The 22,656-nt window shown below is 49.0% G+C and overlaps 1 protein-coding gene across 9 annotated transcripts in view; it reads right to left on the bottom strand.

The window, feature by feature from the left end:
• HNF1B (HNF1 homeobox B) overlaps positions 1–22,656 on the bottom strand; it is a 62,864-nt gene that overhangs the window by 26,892 nt on the left and 13,316 nt on the right. The gene's annotated exons all lie outside the window — the stretch shown is intronic.

The raw sequence follows: 22,656 nt of genomic DNA, 5'->3' as shown, positions 1-22,656 counted from the left end.
AAGGAATAAAGGAAGACCTCCACATCTCCAAACCAACGTTGCCCGCCCCGTCCTGTCTGTCTGCCTCTGCACCCATCTGCACTTCCTAGGTCTCACCGCCACTACCCTCTACTCCATCCCACTGGGTTAAATTAGGTCCGCTGGCTTTGCTCATATCTGCCCCTGGGTTCCCAGCAGGACGCTTACCTAGGAGAAGAGAGATCTGAAACTTTGTGAGCTCAGAAGGCTGCGGGGTCCACCGGAAAAGCGGGGAGGCAGATTTCAAATCAGTAAAAGGAAGGGTTTTCTAATGAGAGGGGCTAAGGGGAAGATTGTGTGCTCTGTAGCGGGACAAACTCGGATTTCAATCCTAACTTTGCGCTTAACAGATGTGTGATCTTGGGGAAATCACTTCTCTCTCTGTGGTTCAGTTTCCTCTTGTAAAGTTAAGAGATTGCTTCCTTAATATGGCTAAGTCTGGATCAGAAATAACATCTAGGAAACGCCTCGTACAATGTCAAATAAATAGCACCCACGGCTCGGGATCCTGCAGGGAGGGAGCTGGTGTAGGTGTGGACTCCAAGATATTTGTACTAAGACTCCAGAATTCTGGACAATGGAGGGTAGATTCTAAGTCCTGAATGGAATTGCCTTCCCACGGAGAATCATTCCCAAAGAAACCGACTCTGCTGTAATCACTGATGCTTGGTCCTGGAAGCAATTTGGGAGGGAGACCTGGCCCCTGCCCTCTTGTTCTTTTCTTTCAGAGAAAATGGACTTCAGCCTGCTTTTCTCGTACTTCCTCTGACTCCCTGGCCAGCTATTTACCTCCCCAAGATGCTCTGCTCCTGAGAGTGTGGTGATAACGCTGGGAGTCAGGCGTGTTTTCACCTCCCAGCCTGTCCCCATCATCGATTGGGTCTCAAGTCAAACAGACGCTCACTTCCCCCTATTTAATTTGGCTGAAGACAGAGAGCCAGTCCTCAGACAATCAAATATGGGTCGCGGGGAGACTTCTCCCCTACCCCCAGGCTACATAATTATTTATTTAAAAATAATTAACCAAAAGTATCCACAGGAAACAAAAGCCTGCTTTACATGGGAACCTGGCAGGAGGGAGGCGAGAGCCATTTGTTAGAATCCAGGCGGCAGAGCCCAAGGCTGCGGCGCCCTGCCATCCTTGCCTTTTCCCCTAGCAGAACTTCACTATGGGAGAAATGTAACAGGGAGATGCTCTCTCCAAAGGCAGATGGGCCTAGACCTCCACGCCCTCCTTGAAGGACCTCCGGTTAAGTGACGGTGTCTGGTTGGGGATTAGGGGAATCTCTGTTTTGAGCTCAGCTCTGCCATCTGTATATTAGGCGAGCTCCAGCCCCGCTTCAGCTCTCAGTCAGAGGACTGCCTGCTTTGGTGGGGGGGGGGGGGAGGGGCTTTTATCACTGCAAAGTGGGGTGGGAAGCAGATGATTTTTTTTCAAGTATCACAATGTCTATTGACATACAAGTATATAAAATCAGAGCAGGAACATGACCTGATAAATTAAGCAGACTTATTTCAATACCATATACTAAGAATGAAAGCATTAGTTGCTCAGTCATGTCCAACTCTTTGCAACCCCATGGGCTGTAGACTGCCGCCAGGCTCCATGGGACTCTCTAGGCAAGAGTATTGGAGTGGGTTGCCACTTCCTTCTCCAGGGGATCTTGCTGACCTAAGGATTGAACCTGGGTCTTCTGCATTGCAGGCAGATTCTTTACCATCTGAGCCACCAGGAAACCCACTGCTAAGAGGGACCAGTTCAAAGACTCACCATTTGTTTCACACCTACAAAGACCACTTTAAGGGCATTTATGATCTCTCAAAACTGATCAGTTCTGTGCAAGGAAACCACGTTTCTTTTAAAAAGACTTGCGCACTTGCCCAGGCTGAAGGATATTAGAATGTAGCACATAAAGCCCATTACTAGAAGTAGAAATACCTCCACCACTAGTGGCACTAGTGGTAGACCCCAGAGGAGGGCATGGCAACTCACTCCAGTGTTCTTGCCTGGAGAATCCCATGGACAGAGAAGCCTGGCGGGCTGCAGTCTATGGGGTCGCAAAGAGTCAGACATGACTCAGTGACTAAGCACAGCACAGTGGTAAAGAACCCACCTGCCAACGCAGGAAACATAAGAGACTGGAGTTCGATCCCTGGGTCGGCAAGTTCCCCTGGAGGAGGGCATGGCAACCCACCAGTATTCTTGCCTGGAGAATCCCATAGAGAGGGGGAGCCTGGTGGGCTACAGTCCATAGTATTGCAAAGAATCAGATGTGACTAAAGAATCTTACCATGCATGTGCACTTGCCCAGGCTCAAGATATTAAAATCTAGCACATAAAGCCCATTACTAGAGGTAGAAATACAGGCAATATACTATTACAACAACAAACATCAATTACAGTTAAGGATTTTTCTGTAACAGCCAAATGGATAATCAAATATTGCAACAACCTGCTCCAGGGGCACCTGTAACCTTTCCTCCTGAAGCTTCTCTCACCAGGGATTTGGCAATCACTCAGGCTCCTGAGCCAGCCGCCTTAAAAGGGGATGCCGAGGTGAAGGGTATATCACAAGGTCTCTGACCCCGGCAAGACCAGCCATATGCTATTCTTAGAGGATGGAGAGGCCAGGTCCTTGTGTATTTCACAAACTCAGAAGAGGGCTCGAAAGGAGAATCGAAGTACAATAGGCTCTGGTCCCAGGTGACCGGGGTTTAAATCCTGGTTCTGCCACATAATAATAGCTGTGTGACCTTGGGGGAATTACTTAACTAACCTCTCTGATCTTCGGTTTCTTTCTTTTCTTTTTTTTTTTATCTTCGGTTTCTTTATTGTTAACGATTGCCATCTCTTCAGTCACTGGGGAAAAGACTGGATGTGTTAACGGGTATGAAATTTACCCAGATCATGTTTGGCATATAACAGTTACTCGAGACACATCTGTTCCTCGTGTGGGGAGATGGTCTTTGTTTAAAAGACATTTTTAGGGAGATTGAGTTTACAGAACTCAGAACTTCATTGAGCACCTATCCTGTGCGAGGCACCATGGCAGAAAGCCTGTAAGAAGTGGAATGGCATCTTTCCTTCTCTGAAAATGAACATATGATGCTCTGGTTTAACAGTGACTGGCTAAAGGTGCCAGGCAGATAGCCACAGAGCTCCCACAGGGGCAATGAGAAGGCCAGAAAGTGGCCACGTATTTTCCACTCAGTTCCTGGTTTCAATTCAGTTAATTGTCCACATCCCCATCACTGGCCCTAAGAACCACAGCAAGTGTGTCCAGCAGCAAAAAGCTGGTCTCTAGAGACATCCCTGAGGCCTTGGTGAAGAGTTATCTACTCTTGCCTATTCCTGGCACTCAGCATCATGGGAGATGATGATGTTTCCGAATTGCCAACGGCACGTGGGACAGAGACAAATCACTTGGTTTCTATCCAGTGTGGCTGCAAGCTTATGGTTCCAGAAGCCAGACTTTCCGTGCCCTGCATTCCTGCACCCACACCCATCTCCAGGGCACTTTTCACATTGCTGCACGTCGGGATTTCTTTCTAGAACAAAACCACACCATCTCACTGCCCTGTTTAGACACTTACCACTGCTCTTCACTCCCTCCTGGAAAAGCCCCAACACCTGAGACTGGCAGGATTGGGCCATTACAACTCCATTCTGCCTTATTTGTATCTGTCACCACTTCCCAGGCAGGCATGTCAGAACCCTGCCATCTCCTGCCTCCGTGCCTTTGCTTATGCTGTTCCCTCTGCCTGAAATGCTCTTCCCTTCTGCTCCATGTCCCGTCCTTTTAGCAGGCTAAATGTCACTTCTTATATGAAGCTCTCCTTGATTCATCCTTTGTATTCTACACGCAGTAGTGACTCTGACTGCAGAGGCTGGTCACCTGCACAGAAATGCTCGGATGATGTGTTTCCTTCTCTCTCTGTCTTAAAGAAAGAGATGACTTTTTACTCATTCGTGCATCCTCAGAGCCTAGCAAAGCAGCTGATGTGTGACTATTCACTGAATGACAGAATAAGCCCTCAGGTGCTTTGAGCATCCCAGCCCCAAAACATGGGAGCATCCCTTCTGGCAGGACAAAATACAGTGCTAATATTGGTACTAAAAGTGTGGGTTGGGGGGATTCCCTGGCAGTTCAGTGGTTAGGACGCTGTGCTTTCACTACCCAGGGCGTGGGTTCAGTCCTTGGTTGGGGAACTAAGATCTCGCAAGCTTTGTGGCAAGGCCAAATTAAACAGAAGCATGGATTGACTCTGGACTTCCCTGGCGGCTCAGATGGTAAAGAATCTGCCTACAATGTAGGAGACCCAGGTTCAGTCTCTGGGTCGGGAAGATCCCCTGGAGAAGGGAATGGCAACCCACTCCAGTGTTCTTGCCTGGAGAATCCCATGGAGAGAGGAACCTGATGGTGGGCTACAGTCCATGGGGTCACAAAGAGTTGGACATGACTGAGCAACTAACGCACACACAAGAATGGGCTCCAGTTCTATTGATATATTAGGGAATAACTTGAGTGTAAATAACATCAATTTCAGAAATCTGCACCCAGCTGAATGGAGCTACAATAGAAAACCCTACAGTCTTTTTTAAATCTTTTTTTTAAATTGAAGTGTCATTGATTTACAATGTTCTGTTAATTTCTGCTATACAGCCAAGTAACTTAATTACATACATATATACATTCTTTTCTGTATTATTTTCCATTCTGGGTTATCCCAGGATATTGAATAGAGTTCCCTGCGCTAAACAGTAGGGCCTTGTCTATCCATTCACATAGGAACTTACTAAATGCACGTGTGCACACACACACACTCTCACACCCTTCAAACACGTCAGTTCACTGCATGTGCCATAGCCACATCCGTCCACATCATGTGAAGTTACAACTTTCCTTCCGATTTCAGATAAGTCTCTGCCCACCACCTCAATAATTCACCAGCTTCGCCGCTTCCGATACTCACTTCAATAGGCAAACTTCAGAACTTTCTCAAGGTAAAGTGCCATATTTACTGTTGTACAGCGTTTATGTATTTCCTAAGCATTTAACAGGTGTAAAACTGCTAATGTTTTTTTATTAGACTCTTATCTTTTTTAAAAGGTGTCATGACGAAGTTTTTGAGTATTGTGCCCTTAACCCCATTTTTTTCCCATAAGCACTACAGATTTTATTGTGTGATCTTGCAAAGCACAGTGGTTTTTATGATGGGTATGTCGGGTTCTAGAGGACTGACTGTGCCCCTATGTTCAAAGATGGATGCAACTGCCTTCAGGAGGACCCTGGGGAGGAGCTGCCTAGGGTGTAATTAAGCACAGGAACTTCCCATCCCAGTGCTTCAGGAGCTTAGAACTACCCCACAGAGCCCTCTGTGTGTAATCTAGTTCTCGACGAGTTTCAAAAAACAGTTTAGGAGTTTGGGATTAACATACACACACTACTAAATACAAACGAGATAAGCAACAAGGACCTGCTGAATAGTGCAGGGAACCATACCCAATATTTTGTAATAACCTATAGGGGAAAAAACTGATAAAGAATATATATATATGTATTACTGAATCACTTTGCTGTACATGTGAAACTAACACAAAATTGTAAATTAACTATCCTTAAGTTTTTTTTGTCTGTCCCATGTACCCTTTATTTACGAAGTCCTTCCATGATTCATTTTTCATCCCATCAACTCTATGAGGAAGAGAGTAGGCAGGACTTGTCCGGACTGGATACATAAAGCCGAGTCTCGTGGCTCCAGAGAGCCAGTGCTCCATGCTCCTCAGAATGAACGAGGGCAAAGTGCCGTCTTTCTCTGCTCTTGGCCCCCCATCTTCTGTCTCGTGTAGTCTGTTCAGCAGCAGGATCGAACCTGACCATGTCCTCCCATTTGTCAAAACTTTGTTCTTCACACTTCAGTTTGTGTGTGTGTGTGTGTGCACGCGTGTACGGAGTCCCTCAGTCTTGTTTATCTCTTTATGACCCCGTGGACTGTAGCCCTCCAGGCTCCTCTGTCCATGGGATTTTCCAGGCAAGAATACTGGAATGGGTTGCCATTTCCTCCTCCAGGGGATCTTCCTGACCTGGGGATCAAATCTGTGTAGCCTGCAGCTTCTGCACTAGCATGCAGATTCTTTACCACCGAGCTACCTGGGAAGATCACTTCAATTTTTTTCAGTGGTGAAAAAAAGAGCAGTTGAGACCCCAACCCCACAAGTCTAGAAATCAACTGGGCACCAGTGTCCAGCCACTTTAAACTCACACTCTATCTCTCTGCTCTGACTTTCTGATGATTCCAGGCCCATCAATTTCTGGGCCTCAACATTTTTGTCTATAACCTGGGTATACAGATCTCCCTTCCTCAGAAGCCAGAATGATAAATGAATAAAATGAAGTTAGAAAAACAAAATAATAAAGTTAGGGAATCTCTGGGTTTTCCTGGAAAAGAAAATGCTGGGCAAACAGAAGAGCAGTGTCAGTCTAGAAAGTATGACCAGAATTGTTCTTTTATAGAAAGAAGCAAAGAGGTGGGGTCTCCCCAGCAGTGGGAGGCTCAGCTTGACCCCCATGTGGCCTTTGACCCTGAAGCCTGGGGGTCCCATTCCCTGGGGTCTGTGAGCTGCACCCAGAATCCAGTGGGATGCCTTTCACCCTTGACATTTCCAAGCCAATCACCCATCCCTGATAATGCAGGAATGTTCCTCTGGCTGGTGGACCTCTGCCAGCTCAAGGGCTCGTCCCAGCCACCAACAGAGTAAACATTACTCAACCGACCAGGGCCCTGTCACACACATTCTTCCCCTGTGTTCCTAACCTCACGCAGAGCGCAGCCCGGCCCTGTCGGCTCTGGAAATAGGGATCGAAAAATCAGGCAGGAGCGAGAATGCAGAGCAGAAAGCTCTTCCAAAAAGAAAACAACCATGTCCATCAATTATAAGTAGACAGAGCTGTCTTCCCTGTGAAGTCAAAACACATTGGGTTGGCGGGGGTAGTGGCTGCGACAGAAAGGAATTAAGCCAGTCTTGATGGGTCTAGTACCGCATCCTTATAAACCCTCTCCCCCTTTTCCTGAAGAGGAGTAACTTTTTAATTTTTAGTTGCTGCCTGCGGGATCTTGAGTTGAGGCAAGTGAACTCAGTAGTGGCATGTGGGATCTGGTTCCCTGACCAGGGATCAAATCCTGGTCCCCTGCATTGGGACCTCAGCCTTAGCCACTGGACCACCAGGGAAGTCTTGGGAAGTTCCCTTTCTTGAGGAGAGAGGCAGAAACACAAATTATTCAGGCTGGTGAACTTCTAAGACACTCACTTGGGGATGAAAGAATGTCAACTATTTCCCCGGCTTGAAACTGAGAACTCAAAAAAATGAAAACTTTCCAAGAGGCTGGCATTGCTGCCTCAGTTTCCTCACTGGTCACACAGGACCATCGCCGGTTCTCATTAACATTTTCTTCTCTCCGAGGATACAGATGGATGTTTGCCAAGGGTTGAGGAGATTAAAAATCTGAAAGCCTGGGAGTAAAAATCCGAGGCAAGATGAAAGCAATTTAAACAGGGGGCTGGCTTCAATTCCAGATCTCTTTCTCCCCGGGGTGGCTTAGTTAGGAATCCAATTCAAAAGAGGAGAAACACAGATAGACCTGCAGGGACGGTAAACATTCTTGAACTCAAGGAGTAAAAGTTGAGTGATACTTCAGGGAAGCCCACAAACTGGTTTTCTTATAAAAATCAAAGCAAACGTAACCAAGGAAAGAAAAAGGCTTCTATCAAAAGCATCTTGGCTGAGAAAAGAAGCGAATGTGTACCTGAGAAATGGCCCAGGTGGGGAGGTGGACCGGGCGCCAGGAACTCCGCCTGTCCAAGCGAAGCCCAGCTTGGCCACCACGCCTGCCCCTTAGCAGACAGCGGGTTTCTGCCGGCAAACGCCAGGGGGTTTGCAGTGAACACGGCAGCCTGGAGATGCAATTGCAGGTGGAAGCCACCCGGGCTAACCCTCGAGAAGCTGAGAGGTCCTCACACCTTAAGTGTTTTACACGGTCTGCTTCTCAGTGGGGTCCACATGCCCACTGGACAGAGTGGAAGGCCAAGGTTCAAAGAGGAAGAAGTCATTTTCACCACCTCTTACCTAGGATTTCCCAGCAAAGAAGACCTATTCTAAAGCCGACCGCTCTCCTTCCCTGAAAGCCACACATTGACACCAGATACACATTGACCCCAGATTGAATCTCGGGGCTCCCCAGGTGGCGCTAGTGGTAATGAACCTGCCTGCTAATGCAGGAGACATGAGACATGGGTTCGATCCCTGGGTCAGGATGATCCCCTGGAGGAGGGCTTGGCAACCCACTCCAGTATTCTTGCCTGAAGAATCCCATGGACAGAGAAGCCTGGTGGACTACAGTCCATGGGGTGGCAAAGAGTTGGACACAACTGAAGCGACCTAGGGTACACACACACGCTGAGCCTCCCATGATGATGCACAAAGAGTTTGAAATGACTTTGCTTTAATTCTTGTTTCTTGGCTGCATCTCTCATTGGAACGTAAGCCCAATGAGGGCAGGACCTTGTCTGTCTTCTCCACAATCTCCTGCCTCAGAACCTTGCACAGACTATGCTATGCCCTCGATAAGAGGACATGATGAATGAATGCATGACCCGCCCTTCAACCCTGACCAAGCAGTGGAGAAGTCCAATGGTATAACTGCTCCTCTGAATCTCTTGCGTTTTCTGAGGTTGATGGGACACATGCATTTTTAAGGAGGAAGAAGGGGGAGTGAGAGAGAGAGAGATTAAAATATAATCAAAATGGAGAGAGAGCATTGATGCATTTCAACAACTTCATGCTGGAAGGTGCGAAGTGGGGGTGCCAAGGAGTAAGTATGACACAGCAGGTCTCTCGTTTCCCACCAGAGACCCTGGACAGTGCCTTATCCAGAGTGGAAAGAGCCAGGGGGATGCCTGTGGGGAGCCTACCCATTCCCTACTTCCTTTTTTTAAAAAAAAGTTTTTATTTTATACTGGAGTATGGCAGATTAACAATGTTGTGACGGTCTCAGGTGGACACTGAATGGAGTCAGCCATGCATAAACGTGTATCCATCTCTCCTGGACTCCCTCCCATCCAGGCTGCCACATGACATTAAGCAGCATTCCTGGTGCTAGACAGTAGGTCCTTGCTGGTTTTCCATTTCAGATATAGCAGTGTGTCCATGTTCATTCCGACCTCCCTAACTGTCCCTCCCTCCCCCATCCTTCCCATCCTTCCCTACCTCTTGAGGCCCAAGCATATACAGGGGGCCTTTAACAGGGTGGGAACAGGCACCTCCGTTAACACGGGCTGACCATTTCTAAAGGGTTCAGGCTGCTGGAAGGAGCCCCAAATTTAGTCTTGCCATGTTAGAACCCAGTTTTAGGCCCCTTGGGTTAATTTGGGGCTCAGGAGGATCAATTACTGGGGATTTACCATGGCAACCTGGGTAACTCAAATGACTTTTTCTCCAGAGGAGTCTAAGGTAAAGCTAAGAAGGGTTAACGATGGACATCGTTAGGCCTAAAGGCTGTGGGGGCAGACAGAGGCCTGCCGCAGTCTGGCTCCTGGGGTTTCCTTTCTGAGAGGTTGCCTTTGCTGGCAGGGTAATGTGGCTGCAACAAAGGCCCCCTCGGCTGGGCTGACGGGGAGAATCATGATGCTCCTAGTGGGGCTGGGGAATGGGGAGGGCCATAAAGTCATCAGCAGACTGAGCCACTGGGTGTCCACATAAAAGTGAGGGCCCATAAACAGACATCTGTATTGTGACTGAAGGGCTAATAAAACTGCCTTAGAAGAGAGAGGTTTTCCACTGCGACCTATTCATACGCAGGACCCTACTGGGAGGTGATACCCGAGAAGAAGATCCCTGGAGGCCTGGCAAGTGTCAGAACTGCCTCATTATGGGAAGCTTGCCTGGCCAGACCCCAGCCTCTTTCTCACTGTCGTGGAGGGCAGCTCCAGCATCATTATCATCATCACCATCATCACCATCATCAGCGACAGACAGCCCCGGATCACCCAGCAGGCTCGCGGATGCTGGACGAGGCAGCAGCAGGCGCTGGGCCCTGAGACCACGGAACGTGGGTGATCACTGGCTTCCACTGACCCGGAGCACCAGTAAGGTGCTTAGGGAGCACCCCAAGACCTGATAGCTGCTTAGTTTCCTTACTGTCTCTCCAGATGACAGCTAGGCAGTAAGTCCAATCCCTTTTCTAGACCTCAGTTACTCAATGGAAACTCAGGAAGAATGATTCTTGCTCTTTCTTGCCCCAAGGGATGCTGGTAAGAGATGATAAAGGGGAGTAATCTAGAGTGAAATACGTCGGACAGAGAAAGACACATATCATGTGTTATCACTTATATGTGGAATCTTAAAAAAAAAAAAAAGAGTACAAATGAACTTACCTACAAAACAGAAATAGAGTTACAGATGTAGACAACAAACTTATGGTCACCAGGAGTGGGAGGGAGGGATAAACTGGGAGATTGGGACTGACGAAGACACGAATATATAGAACAGATAACTAAGAAGGACCTACTGCTTAGCACAGGGAACCCCGCTCAGTACTCTATAGCGGGCTAAATGGGAAAAGAATCTACAAAAATGAATAGATATGTATCTGCCTGCAGTGCGGGAGACCTGGGTTCAATCCCTGGGTTGAGAAGATCCCCTGGAGAAGGGAACGGCTACCCAGTCCAGTATTCTGGCCTGGAGAATTCCATGGACTGGATAGTCCACGGGGCGCAAAGAGTTGGACACGACATGACTGAGTGACTTTCACTTTCACTTTTTCATGTATGTATAACTGATTCACTTTGCTGTACATGTGAAACTAACACAATGTTATAAATCAACTTACACTCCAATACAAGTTTTTTTAAAAAGAAAGTTATCTAGTAGAACTAAACTGAACTAGTAATCTAGTACACCAAACTAGGAGGAGCTTAAGGGAGAAAGAATAATAACAAGTTCTTTGAAAACTTCCTGGTAGTGTTTAACATTGAGTGATTTTTTGGGTGAACTGTATACTTAAGTTAGCAATGGCACCCCACTCCAGTACTCTTGCCTGGAAAAATCCCATGGATGGAGGAGCCTGGGGTCGCTAAGAGTCGGGAACGACTGAGCGACTTCATTTTCACTTTTCACTTTCATGCATTGGAGAAGGAATGGCAACCCACTCCCGTATTCTTGCCTGAAGAATCAGAGGAGCCTAGTGAGCTGCCGTCTATGGGGTAGCACAGAGTCGGACACGACTGAAGCGACTTAGCAGTAGCAGCAGCATACTTAAGTTAAGCAGTATTCATGGAGGTGGAGCTGAATGGCATCATTTCTAGAAAGGGGAGAATATGCTTTATGTAATAATATGTACATATGTTATGTATAGAATGAAAGTAATTCCATGTTCAGCTTGAAAGTGAATAAGAGACTTATAAAGCAAGGCATTTACGCATGAAGCTTTTGGATAGGAAGCTCTCCATAAGAGATATTGTCAGTCCACTAATACATGGAAGGTGTACCAGGTGCCAGGCACGGGGCTGTGGGCTGGAAACTCAATGGTGAAAAAAGCCAACTCGGGCTTAGATGTCAGCACCGCCCATGTTTCTCTCATTCGGAATACATGTTAAGCTCATCATCTGTCTCTCTCCCTCCTGGGTGAACTGGATTTTTAGCGTGTTCGGGGATGACCTTCTTCATGGTGAGAGTAAGACTGACTCGGCATCTTTCTCTGTCTTTGACAGGTAGAAATGCAAACCTTACACTCCACCCGGAAATACGAGTCTCAAAAAGAAGGAGGAAAAGGCTCATTTCTGTTTCCATCCCTAAGACATCCTGAGATAAATTAAGCTCCTATTTTGTATCCACCAGGCAAACTGATGTTTTACAAATGGGAGATGCTGTCCAGAGGTTTTCCATCCTTGCTAAGCAAGGACTCACTGGGCCTCATGGCCAGCCTGATCCAACAGGTGCCGACTGAGAAGATGCCCCCTGTAGTGGGCAGGGCCAGAAGGCTTGGGCAGGCACGCTGCCACTCAAAGGCCCTGAAAGTGTTAATTTTCAGCAGTTATAGGTGTCTCGTTTATACCCATTATAAATCTGTTTATTGTGACTGGCCCCACCCAATCTGCTGGAGCTGTAAAGCTCTAATGGTCCCTAATAAAGGTGGAAGGCACACAGTTCCTGAAATGGGGAAGGAGAAAGGGAGTGAGGGTGACCAAGAGGGAGAGAGACAGATATGAGCTTAACAAAAAAATATCACAATGGCAAAACTCCCTCTGCAACTTCAAACAGCAGAGCCCTGGAGCCCCAATCTCCAAATAACCTGTCAGAGCTGAAAGGTCTCGTCGGCCAGAATCCCTGAGATGTTAAACGATTGGCCCAAGGTCACCCCTCCTCTTCAGCGCCTTGGGGCTCCTGGATCCTAGTCTAGGGCCCTCAGACCAGCTCTCTCACCTCTTCTACTTTGACAGGAGACCTTCAGGACTGCCGCCAACCCATTTAGACTCCAGCCTTGCCCCATCTAGCCTGTGATGTCCAGCCCTGACTATCCATCCACATCTCTTAGGGATTCGTTGAAACTTCCCTTGCCTGAGTACTTATTCCATATTCTGACTCTAAAAGGTGTGATGGGGGTCTGTGCATGTTTTCAGTTGCTTAGTTATGTCCAACTCTTTGCAACCCCATGGACTGCAGCCCACTAGATGCCTCTGTTCATGGAATTTTCCAGGCAAGAAAGCTGGAGTGGGATGAGATGGCTTTCCTCTTCCAGGGCTCACCCAGGGATCGAACCCGTGTCTCCTGCATCTCCTGCATTGGCAGGCAGATTCTTTACCACTGAGCCATCTGGGAAGCCCCAAAGACATAGGTAGTTTTTATAATAATAAGCTCCCCAGACACCTTTGATGTGGCCTGGGAAGCAGATCTGAGAACCACAGATCTTGTTAATATTTGAGTTTCATTCTTCCCGACGTCTCAAATGACTAGCAGGGTTCACGAAAAGGGAAACTCTTCCAGGGTGAAACTGCAAACCACAGCCTTGTCCAGAACTCAGGCAGAACCAAAGCTCTTCCTCTCTCTTGATGCCCGGGAGGGTACCTGAGTCAACCCAATAACTCCTTCTGGGTCAAGCACCATGTGGGGGTGCTGGATGCATTTTATCATGTTTGAGCCACACATGATAGCCTGAAGGAGATATATGTTATGATCCCCGGTTAACAAATGAAGAAACCAAGGCTCAGAGAGGCTAAGTCACTCATTTGAAGCCATATGACCACAGAGTGACAGAATCACAATTCAAGCCCAACCTTGTTGGGATGCTACACCTTGCTACCCAGACACACCCCCTTGAGCATGGTCCTGAAAAGGGGCTGCCTGTGACCTGCTCGCCTAGGGGATGTGGACTTCCCTTAGGAAAGTCAATAGACACTAAAGAGCATCTATATGCATGGTGTGTCTCCAGCTTGGGAGGGACACACCGTGTACAGGTCCTGAGAAATCTCTTGAGTACCCTAGAGGGCTGGAGAGACTGAGCCTTGCTGGTCAAGCTCCTCCGTGGCTGAACTCCCACAGGTGTGGCTTGGACAGGGCTGCTGAAGCCAGACCAGAGGCTGCTAGGGAGGTATCTTAAAGCAGATGGCTCAGGTAGAGGAATGTCGCTTCCAGAAATTCAGCCCTCAGGAGTATCTGAGGTTTTCGGTGTTCACTGTGGGAATTGTGTCCACCCAACCCCTTCTTACCGCTCTTTTGCCTGAAGTTTGGGGAGCTTCCTTCCTAAGAACAAAGGTCACGAAGCTTCTCAGATTTGGCCTCCACCAGGAAAGCGCCACACCCCCTCTAAGTGGCAGGTTCCCAGGGCTAATTACCAACAAGCAAGGGTACTCACCACCTTCATTAAAGGAGAGGAATGCCTTATTAGGTGGAGGAAATTCAGGGTCATCTTACATACCTGACCATTTGCTACATGGTCATGACCCCGCCTGTACCCATGGCCATCCATGGTTCTTCCCAGCTTTCTCTCACTGTTTAGCATCAATTCACTGAAACCTGTGGCACTGGATGTGTGCTCAGCCACTCAGTCATGTACATCTGACTCTTTGAGACCCCATGGACTGTAGCCCACCAGGCTCCTCTGTCCATGGGATTTTCCAGGCAAGAATACTGGAGTGGGTTGTCATTTCCTCCTCCAGGGGATCTTCCTGACCCAGGGATCGAACCCAGGTCTCCTGCATTGCAGGTAGATGCTTTACTGCTGAGCCATTGGAGAAGCCCATGGTGCTGCAAACACCCTATGGCTATCACAGAGCAGTCCTTCCTGGAAGCAGGAAAGCCTTCCTCAGACCCAATTACTCCAAGAAGAAAGCCTGAGTCTGCCGCAAACACCAAGATGAGTATCTAGTAGAACTACTCAAATTGTCTCAAAGTCAAGATCGAAAGACAAGAGGAACAGAAGGAAAGAGGAATAACCCAAACCACTAAGCTCTGCAAGGACTGCTAACAGGTACCATTTATGAGAGGCTGCTATATCCTCGGTGCTTTACATATATTATCTCATTTAATCCTTCTGCATCTGCATGAGTGGATGCCCCCATTTTACACATTGAGAAACTGAGACTCAGAGATCCCAGATACTTGCCTAGGGTCACACAGCTGATGAGTGGCCAAGTTGAGGTTGGAATCCAGGTTGACCTCCATAGCTCATGATTCTGTTGTTACGCCCACTGAATTTATAACAGCATTTCCCTAGAGTATCTTTTTTGTTATTGTTCAGTCACTCAGTCCTGTTTAACCCTTTGCGACCCCATGAACTGTAGCATACCAGGCTCCCCTGTCCTTCACCACCTCCTGGAGTTTGCTCAAACTCATGTCCATTGAGTCGATGATGCTATTCAACCATTCCATCCTCTGTTGTCCCCTTCTCCTCCTGTCTTCAATCTTTCCCAGCATCAGGGTCTTTTCCAATGAGTTCATTTTTAGCATCAGGTGGCCAAAGTATTAGAGTTTCAACATCAGTCCTTCCAGTGAATATTCAGGATTGATTTCCTTTAGGATGGACTGGTTGGATCTCTTTGCAGTCCAAGGGATTCTCAAGAGTCTTCTCCAGCACCACAGTTTGAAAGCATCAATTCTTCTGCACTCAGCCTTCTTTACTGCCCAACTCTCATATCTGTACATGACTACTGGAAAAACCATAGCCTGGAGTATCTTTCAGTTCAGTCGCTTAGTTGTGTCCAACTCTTTGCGACCCCATGAATCGCAGCATGCCAGGCCTCCCTGTCCATCACCAACTCCCGGAGTTTACTCAAACTCATGCCCATCGAGTCGGTGATGCCATCCAGCCATCTCATCCTCTGTCGTCCCCTTCTCCTCCTGCCCCCAATCCCTCCCAGCATCAGGGTCTTTTCCAATGAGTCAACTCTTCGCATGAGGTGGCCAAAGTATTGGAGTTTCAGCTTCAGTATCATTCCTTCCAATGAACACCCAGGACTGATCTCCTTTAGGATGGACTGGTTGGATCTCCTTGCAGTGCAAGGGACTCTCAAGAGTCTTCTCCAACACCACAGTTCAAAAGCATCAATTTTTCAGCACTCAACTTTCTTCACAGTCCAAGTCTCACATTCATACATGACCACTGGAAAAACCATAGCCTTGACCAGACCAGATGGACCTTTGTTGGCAAAGTAATGTCTCTGCTTTTTAATATGCTATCCAGGTTGGTCATAACTTTCCCTCCAAGGAATATCGTTAGCGTATATTAAATGTCAGTGTTGTTGATGGTCAGGCATCTATGGCACGGCCAGGCACTGGGATTTTCAGAAGTCCTCCAGTTGATTCTAAGGTGCGGTAAGATTTAGGAACCATTGTCCTAGAACAAAGGTCAGTAAACAGTGGTCTGCAGGCCAAAGCAGCCTGTTTTTGAATGACTTATAAGCTCAGAATGTTTTTTCTATCCTTAAGTGGTTTTTTTTTTTTTTAAAAAAGAGTATTCTGTGATACACAAAAATCATAGGAAATTAAAATTTTAATCCCACCGCAGCCATGTCCATTTGTTCACACCAGGTCCATGGCTGCTTTTGCTCCCCAAAGGCAGAGCTGAGCAGCTGTGACTGAGACAGTATGACCTGAGAAGCCTAAAACAGTCACCATCCGGCTCTTCATAGAAAGTTTGCCGACCTCAACACTAGCGTTCTTTTCTGAGGGGCTGCACTGTGTCTTTGTTGCTACACGTGGGCCTTCTCTAGTTGCAGCGAGTGGGGCTCCTCTCTAGTTGTGTTACACGGGCTTCTTATCGCGGTGGCTTTTCTTATTGTGGTGCATGGGCTCTAGGTACACGGGCTTCAGCAGCCGCAGCATGTGAGCTCAGTAATTGGGCTGTATGGGCTTCTTTGCTCTGAGGCATGTGGGATCTACCCCGACCAGGGATCGAACCTGTGTCCCCTGCATTGACAGGCAGATTCTTAACCACTGGACCACCAGAGAAGTTCTGGAGCCGAGTTCTTATAAACAGCTAGGATGATAACCAGGACTGAATGTGTTTGACTTTATTTGGGGGCTAGATTTCAAATATACATATATGTATATATACATATATTCATGTATACATTATATATGCTTTTTTCCCCTCCCCATTTATGTTTGATATTGTGGCTTCCTATCGAGCAGTTAGCTTCAGAAACCCTAGCACAGCTCCCTGCCTCTCTCTGCACCTTTGGCGCTTAATTCTCTCCCAGTTCTCGTCAGTTTCCATCAAACCTTCAACAAACAGACTCCAAGGACACTTCTCCCACAACCTGCAGGCGGGGGCAATGTGCTTGCAGGCAGCTTCCTTCCACCTCAGGACCCCACGGGAGGCAGCAAGGAGTCCTTGAATTCCCTAAGGGTCCTTCAGGGGGATTAGGCAGGCAGGTAGGGCTGCTCCAGCGATAGGACTCCAGTATCTGCTCGGCCCCTTTGTGACCAGGCTGGAGCCCCACTGACCTGGGCAGCCGGGCTTCTTTGTATGCAGACCAGGGTTGGCCCGCTATCAGGGGGAGGCTGCCAGCAGAATGCTCTGAAGGTTGGGCCTCTTAATCTCATTAATATCCTGATTGTCTTCCCCAATCTAGTGGCAGCCGATGGGGTGGTACCCGAAAGATAAAATGACCTTTGAATTCAACAGATAAAATGGCAGTCAGATAAAGTCCCTACAAGGAGAACACTGAAGCCCTGGCCACGCCGGAACTCCACATCACTATAAACGTGTTTTCTAAAATAGCAGATGACTCAAGGCAGGGTTTGCTTCTCTTCTGAACGAAAAGAATCTTCTACTGAGGGACAATGGGGCTTCTTTACTATGCGGAGGTTTGCTGCTGTGGAGATGAATATTTTTACAACTGCCCTCATAAACCCCCTCAGCTTGTCTGCTGCCCAGGGAGTGGGCGGGACTCCAGAGGTGAGCCGAGGTGCTTGTACTGTCTCCGAAGCCCCATTAAGTTGTTAAGGCATTTAGTGCCCCAGACAGTGCCGACTGCAAGGGCAGTTCAAATCTCCACCCAGATGGGGATGGGGTGGTGAAAGAGGGGGCTTTGATTTCTTCCCTGGGCAGGGCAGAGAATCCACCTTGGTCAGGGGCAACAGTTGCGGGAGTGGGGGGTGGGATGAGGCGGAGAAGCTGCAAAACAGCCAGCCCAGGAGACCCCACCCTTAAAGCCCCTTTGTCATTCAAAGAGGAATAGTAAGAATGTGGGAGAAGAAGGAACTGTAGGAGGATCCTGTGAGTGTTGCTTTCCATGCCTGAAAGCGCTTAGCATCTGCGGAAAGCAAAGAGAGAAAGTCCGTTCAAAACCTGCCTCTGCCGCTTATGAACTCCATGTGCCTGTACGTTCACTCAGCCGTGTTCGACTCTGTGATCCCATGGACTGTAGCCCGTCAGGCCCCCTCTCTCCATGGGATTCTCCAGGCAAGAATACTGGAGAACCCTGCCATTTCATCTTCTAGGAGACTTTTCCCCACCCAGGGATTGAACCTGTGTCTCCTACGTCTCTTGAATTGCAGGCAGATTCTTTACCACTGAGCCACCAGGGAAATCGGGTAAAGTACTTGCATTCTAAACACCTCACCTTTCTTGATTATAAAATGGGGTAAGGATATATAGACAGTGTCCACCCTACGAAGTTGTGAGGATTAAATAAGATGATGCAAATATAGCCCAGGACCTGGTATCCAGGAAGGGCTCTATTCGCATTAGCTGTTCTGATTATTCAAAGTTACTCACAACCCTGGGCACTTTTGAGATTTCCTTGGATTCTGTAGATTTCACTGTCAGGGAAAGTCAGAGTGACCACATGGATGTCCTGACCCAGAGTCTGATAAGTCTAAGACCCAGGGTTAGATTTCTACCGGCAAGTTAGAAGGAGAAGTAACAGGGGATGAGGGGGAGGCAGGAGGCAGGATTCTCTGGCTCTCTAGCTCTGATCTGACCATGGCGTGGGTGGGGCAGGAACAGCCCCTGGGCTAGGAGAGGGAGCTTAGTGGCCCCGCGGCATGTGGGATCTTCCCAGATCAGGGATTGAATCTGTGTCTCTTGCATTGGTAGGCAGCTTCTTTACTACTGGGCCATCAGGGAACTATTGAGCCTGTGCTCTGAAGCCTGGGAGTCGCAACTACTGAAGCCTGCGCATCCTTGCTCTGGAACAAGAGAAGTCCTTCCACCACAACTAGAGAGTAGCTCCTGCTTGCCTTAATCAGAGAAAACCCAGGCAGCAACACAGACCCAGCACAGCCAAAAATAAAGAAGTAAGATGGTAACAAAACAACAACAAAAAAGAAAGACACACCTCCTCTTGGGTAAAGAGGCTTTGGGGCTCAGGGCATCCAAAGGTTATCCTGCAAGGCTTCTTCTCAACTCTAGGACTCCCTTTATTTCAAGGAGAATGAGCCTCCACCTCCTTGAAGGGTGATACAGGAGATCAGGTGTTGGGTGAGTGAAGGCTGATGGAGACCTCTGCCTCTCCCTTGCTGTCACAAGGAGGCCAGGGTACCTTGCTGGAGGCAGCTGGGAGAGTTTGCCACAGTCGGGAGTAAAGGGGACAGTACTCAAGGCCACCAGAGATGATGTAGCCGATCCCAGGGCTTGAGCCAAGGCTGGCCCAGCTTCCATCCCACGCCAACTTCCTCCTCCTCCTCGGGCGGATCAATACAGGCACCAGTCTCCAACCAGTCCGCTTCCTCGCCACAGCCCTGCTCTCTGACCTTTGGGGGGCCTTTCCCTTGATTCTGCTCCAGAATGGAGGTCGGGGCCATCACTCGGAGTCTGCTCAATGGCCTCAGAATGGGCTGTCACAGGGCCTATAACTGGGGACAGCTCCTGCTGGCGAGAGCTGGGATGGGGGGCTGCAGATAAAGGCCTTCTCGGCTGAAGATAAATGGCTGCTGGCAGCCGGCTACAGTAACTCCAGGCCCCCAAGCAGAGCAAACAAAGGGTGCCCCTGTGACACTCCCTGGAAAGATGAAGGCCCATCAGCGGCAGCCAGGCTTGTTCAAAGCCCCAACTTAATTGTCAATTAAGCATGCAAGAGGGAGACAAAGCCGTGACAACCCCGGGCTGCATGCTGGCGTGTGATTGTAAAGCCGGGAGGGGCAACGCCGAAAACAGCTGATTCTGCTGACCATGTGTTTGTAGGGCACCTTGTCACCAATCAGCCGCTGACAGAGGCAAAGGGCTCCTCCTGCCACCCCTATTGTGCCGGACATTCCAGGGCCAGGGTCACACTGTGGTCACCATGGGCAAGTGGGGCCACAGCACTGTCAGCATGGCCGGGGGGTGGGGGCTCAGGTACAGAAGAGGTGCTCTCCTCCCCAGGGAGAAGGGTCAAGGGAAGATGTGTCTCGAGGCGCCTCCTGTCCTCCCGGCTCGGGGATTGGAGTTTGGAGGGGAAAGAGGGCGGGGGCTTGGGGATGGGGACTTTGTCTCCCCAGCTCATCCCTAGAAGTTGCGAGTCTTGAGTCTGGATGTTCGTTTCTCCTCGGCCACCGTAGAGTTCTTTTCTGCATCCAGGTATGTTTGGGGCTTGGTTAGAGACCACAGCTTGGTTGCAGGGACCATGATGGTAAGTAAGTATATCATGAGGAGTGCAGACCAGACCTTCCCCGAGCGCTGGGTCAACCTGTCTTCTGGGTGGCCTGGGCCCACTTCCCTGGAGACTGTCACTGCTCCTGTGCTGCCCGCCCTGGGAGCTGAGGACGGGGACACCTCCTTGGGTGTAGCATCCTGCACCCCAGCCCCAGGGCTAGAACATTTCATTGTCTTTTAGCAATAAGGCCCCAATGTGTGAAATTGAAAAGGAAATAGATTCCTGCTGCCTGTCACCAAAGAGGCTTGCTCCTTGGCAGAAAAGCTATGGCCAACCTAGACAGCATATTAAAAAGCAGAGACACTACTTTGCCGACAAAAGTCCATCTAGTCAAAGCTATGGTTTTTCCAGTAGTCATGTATGGATGTGAGAGTTGGACTATAAAGAAAGCTGAGTGCTGAAGAAATGATGCTTTTGAACTGTGGAGTTGGAGAAGACTCTTGAGATTCCCTTGGACTGCAAGGAGGTCCAACCACTCCATCCTAAGGGAAATCAGTCCTGAATATTCATTAGAAGGACTGACGTAGAAGCTGAAACTCCAGTACCGTGGTCACCTGATGTGAAGAACTGACTCATTTGAAAAGACCCTGATGCTGGGAAAGATTGAAGGCAGGAGGAGAAGGGGACAACAGAGGATGAGATGGTTGGATGGCATCACCGGCTCAATGGACATGAGTCTGAGCAAGCTCCAGGAGTTGGTGATGGACAGGGAAGCCTGGGGTGTTGCAGTCCATGGGGTCACAAAGAGTTGGACACGACTGAGCTACTGAACTGAAGTGAACTCACTGTTGCCGTGACCACTTGTTCAGCTTTCTGTGGTAATAATAATGGTGACAGTAATCATGGTTTGGGCTTTCCTGGTGCTCCAGTGATAAAGAACCCTCCTGCCAATGCAGGAGATGTGTGTTCGATCCCTGGGTGGGAAGATGCCTTGGAGAAGGAAATGGCAACCCACTCCAGTATTTTTGCCTGGGAAATCCCATGAACAAAGGAGCCTGGCGGGCTACAGTCCATGGGGTTGCAAAAGAGTCAGACCCAACAGTGACTAAACAACAACAAACAACGGTTATGGTTTACTGGGAAAGACGATGTTTACACAGTCTCTCACTGAATTCTCACGTGGACCTCAGGTGGGAGGTACCCTATCTCCATTTTACAGACAGGAAACTCAGACTCAGAAATTCTATGAATTGGCCGTGCTGCAGGTTATGGGGGTTAGAACCAGGATTCAAAACTAAGTCCAGAGAATCAGTCCCTGGTGGGTGTGGATCATCTTGATGAACTGAGTTAAAATTCAGGGAGAGAGAATGGTAGGCACTGAAAATATACAGTGGCCCATAAGGATCCTTCCATAAGTAGCAGCTCCTCCCTACAAAGTGGCACGAAACTCTCAAAGATAAACTTGATCCCTGGCAGTTCTGGGGGCTCCATGCCAGCCTCCCAACTAGACCAGAAGCCCCCAGGGGCAGAGATGCGTGTCTTACTCATCACTAGCTTGGTGCCCACACTCAACCTGTGTCTGTGCTGTAGGAAGGTACAGGGTGAGATTCTATAGACCTGGGTTCTAGTCCTTGTTCCGCTACCATCGCCTTAGGGACCGGACCTCTGCAAAGTTACTACTTCTTTCTGGGCCTCAATTTCCTTCCAAGTACCTCCCAGTTTTAACATTCCCTGATACGTCACATGGTCTCAACTTCCGGGGACTCCGGGGAATCCACTTCCAGTGGGACGTGCCTTCTGAGACCGATCGATCGGCGGTGTCTTGGGCTGTTTCCCGGCCCCCCGCCCAGGCCCTAGTACCTGCCCTGGCCCCTCCAGCCCTGCCTCTCTGGGTCTCCTGTCACTATACAGAATGCCTAAGCCGACGACCCCGTGGTGACCTCACCACAACCCCAGCTTGTCAGAAAGCCACTGGGCCTTTGTTTGGCTTGCATGCTCCCTGACTTTGGTGTGGAGATCACAGGTCCCAGCACAATGGCCATTGTCTTCTCAATAACGCCCCTTGCCCCAGCCACGCCCCCCGCAGCTCCCAGCTCCAACTCCAGGGATTACTGCCGCAGAGGGGCTGCCTTACTTAGCCATTGGGCCAGTGTTCATCTGCAGGCTTCGCTGCCTCTCAGGAGCGACCCCAACTTTCTTCCTATGTGGCTGAGCCCTTCCCTTCGGTGGCAACAGCACCCAGAAAAGAACCCTCCCTGGCCCAGACTTCATGCTGGACAGAGACCCCCGAGGAGGTCATGCCGGCGGTGCGGGGGGTGGGGGCACAGTGAGGAGTGGATGCTTGCAGCTCGTTCAGGTGGGGCTCTGAGCCAGCGCCCCCGGCACTCAAGTCAGCTCCGGGTCTCAGGCCTCTCCCAGCAGAAGGGCAACCAGCTGGAGAGGGGATGGAGTGGTTTTAGAGCCATCCCCAGCGTTGGAAGTGGCGCTTGGCTCCTTTCTGCAAACCCCTCCCCGAGCAGGCAGTAGACCGTACCACGCTCTATCTACACAGGCACCACACCAAC

Source organism: Muntiacus reevesi, chromosome 18 (genome assembly GCF_963930625.1).
Source record: "Muntiacus reevesi chromosome 18, mMunRee1.1, whole genome shotgun sequence".
NCBI lineage: Eukaryota > Metazoa > Chordata > Mammalia > Artiodactyla > Cervidae > Muntiacus > Muntiacus reevesi.
The sequence above is the reverse complement of the archived record's forward strand: the minus strand, read 5'-3'. Positions and strand labels throughout refer to the sequence as shown.